Consider the following 3,137-nt stretch of genomic DNA (forward strand, 5'->3'; position numbering starts at 1 on the left):
GAACCCCTACACTGATATAGCCTGCGGGGCAGCTCAATCTCCAAGTGGGTTCCCTAGCAATGGGAACAGGAACTGTCTCTGAAATGAACTCAGTAGCTAGCTTTTTGATCATCTCCCCCTGATTGGGGGAGCAACCTTAACAGGCCACAGAGGAAAAAAATGCAGCCAGTCCTGATGACACTTGATAGGCTAGGGTTAGAGGGAAGGAGGGGAGGAGCTCCCCTATCAGTGGACTTGGGAATGGGCATGGGAGGAGATGAAGGACAAAGGGTGGGATTGGGAGGAGATGAGGAAGGGGGCTACAGTGTAGATACAAAATGAATAAACTGTAATTTATAAAAATGTAAATAAATTTTAAAAAGTGAACAAAAAAAAAAAAAGAAAGCCTGGAAGAGATTCATGGTGGTTTCTGATGGGAAGTGAGAGATAAAAAGATATCAGTAAAAAGCCCAAAATGATTTTGGTAAAAAAGATTCTGCATTCTCCTTTTTTTATTGAATAAGTCATCTCTGTCACTAGCAGTATGTCAGAAAGGGTCAGAAATGAAGTGTTCATGTTATTTTGCGTACCAATTCTTATCTGGCAACTCACACTTTTCAAATGTTTGCTAGGGAGATTTGAAATTTGTGCTTGCTTCAATTGTAGTAATTTAAGAGAAAAATGGAAAGAAAACTTATATATCTAGTTATTTACTTATTTATTCCAACCTGTGCATGAGTTCATAGCAATTTACAGTTTAAATGACTCCTGGAAATAACCAGCGTTCAGGACACACAGACAGCAGAAGATTCTCAAAAAACTCTGTTGTAGATATTTCTGTGTCATGTGATGTCAGCCTTTAGTCTGAGCTTATCACAGCAGGTATATGGTGCAAGCACCATGTTGAATTTATTGAGAGATATAATTTGGTTAAATCAACTGTTTATGTTAGTCTAGTGACAGATGAAATGCTTTTTCATACTGATTTGGTATGGGAACGGACTGGGGAAGACTCCATAAGGAAATCAGCAGTGATCTATTCTTATTCAAGTGTCAAAAGAGAGAACACTTGAGCAAATCTCATACTAGCAACATAAGGAAAAGGAGTGACTTGATTTTCCACATTACCATAGTAACAAGATAGCTAGACCTTTAAAATACAAAATGTCAGTTTTATTTTTATTTTTTCAAGGCTATTTATTTTATTTTTTTTATTATTAGTTACATTTTATTGACTCTGTATCCCAGCTGTATCTGCTCCCTCATTCCCTCCCCAAACCCTCCCTCCCTGACTCATCTCCTCCCTGCCCCTTTCCAAGTCCAGTGATTGAGGAGGGCCTGCTCCCCTTTCATCTGATCCTGTTTTATCAGGTATCTTCAGAACTGGCTACATAGTCCTCCTATGTGGCCTAGCAGGACTGCTCCTCCTTTGGGAGGTGGGGAGGTCAAAGAGCCTGCCACTGAGTTCCTGTCAGAAATAGTCTCTGTTCCTTTTCCTAGGAACCCAATTGGTTACTGAGCTACCACAGGCTTCATCTGCACAGAGGTTCTAGGTTATATCAATACACGGTCCTTGGTGGAGTGTTAGTCTCAGAAAAGACACCTGTGCCCAGATATATTTGGTCCTTGTGGAGCTTCTATCCTTTCCATGTCATACCAAATCCCCCTTTTTTCCTATGATTTCCTGCACTCTGCCGAAAGTTTGTTTATGTGTCTTAGTATCTGCTTTGATACACTGCTAGGAAGAGTCTCTCAGGGACCCTCTGCAGTAGGCTCCTGTCCTGTTACTTGTTTTCTCCTATGTATGTCCAATGCACCTCCCATTTGTCTTTCTAAGTGAGGATTAATCATCTTACCCCAGGTCCTCCTGTTTGTTTTTCTTATTTAGGTTTATAGATTTCATTACGTTTACCATATCTTATAGGACTATATGAGTGAGTATATACCATGTGTGTCTTGCTCCTTCTGGGATAGGTCACTCAGACTGATCCTTTGTAGATCCCACCATTTGCCTGCAAATTTCATGATTTCCTCATTTTTGATTGCGGACTAGTATTCCATTGTGTAAAAATACCACAATTTCTGTATCCATTCCTCCGTTGATGGACATCTGGGTTGTTTCCAGGTTCTGGCTATTACAAATAAAGTTGCTACAAATATAGATGAGCAAATGTCCTTGTAGTGTACTTGAGCAAATTTTGTGTATATGCCTAAGAGTGGTATAGCTGGGTCTTGAGGAAGCACTATTCCTAATTGTCTGAGAAAGTGCCAGATTGACTTCCAAACTGGTTGTACCAGTTTACATTCCCACCAGCAATGGAGGAGAGTTTCCCTTTCTCCACAACCTCTCCAACATGTGTTGTCACTAGAGATATTGGTCTTAGCCATTCTCATGTGTGTGATGTGAAATCACAGGGTCATTTTGTGTTGCATCTCCCTGATGGCTAAAGATGTTTAGCATCTCTTTAAGTGTTTCTCTGCCATTCTATATTCCTCTACAGAGAATTTTCTGTTTAGCTCTGTACCCCATATTTTAATTGGAATACTTGATTTATTGTTTTTTAACTTCTTTAGTTTTTTATATATGCTGGATATCACCCCTCTGTGAGATATAGGGTTGGTGAAGATACTTTCCCAGTCTATAAGCTGTCGTTTTGTTCTGATGACAGTGTCTTTTGCTTTACAGAAGCTTTTCAGTTTCATGAGGTTCCATTTATTGATTGTTGCTCTTATATCCTTTGCTGTTGGTGTTCTGTTCAGGAAGTTGTCTCCTGTGCCAATGAGCAATGAGTCCTAGACTATTCCCCACTTTTTTTTTTTTTTAACCGATTTAGAGTATCTGGTTTTATGTTGCGGTCTGTGATCCACTTATACTTTGTTTTTTTCCTCGGTGATAGATACGGTCTATTTTCATTTTTCTGCATGTAGACATCCAGTTGGACCAGCAGCACTTGTTGAAAATGCTGTATTTTTTCCATTGAATGGTTTTGGCTTCTTTTCAAAAATCAAGTATTCATAAGTGTGTGGGATTATTTTTGGGTCTTCTATTTGGTTTCATTGATCTTCTTTTATGTTTCTTTTTTTTTTCGTATATTATTTTTTTCTTATCAGTTACATTTTATTAACTATGTACCCCAGCCGTGTCCCGATCCCTCATT

This window comes from Psammomys obesus, unplaced genomic scaffold (genome assembly GCF_907164565.1).
Source record: "Psammomys obesus unplaced genomic scaffold, mPsaObe1.curated_primary_1811, whole genome shotgun sequence".
In the NCBI taxonomy this organism is placed as follows: domain Eukaryota; kingdom Metazoa; phylum Chordata; class Mammalia; order Rodentia; family Muridae; genus Psammomys; species Psammomys obesus.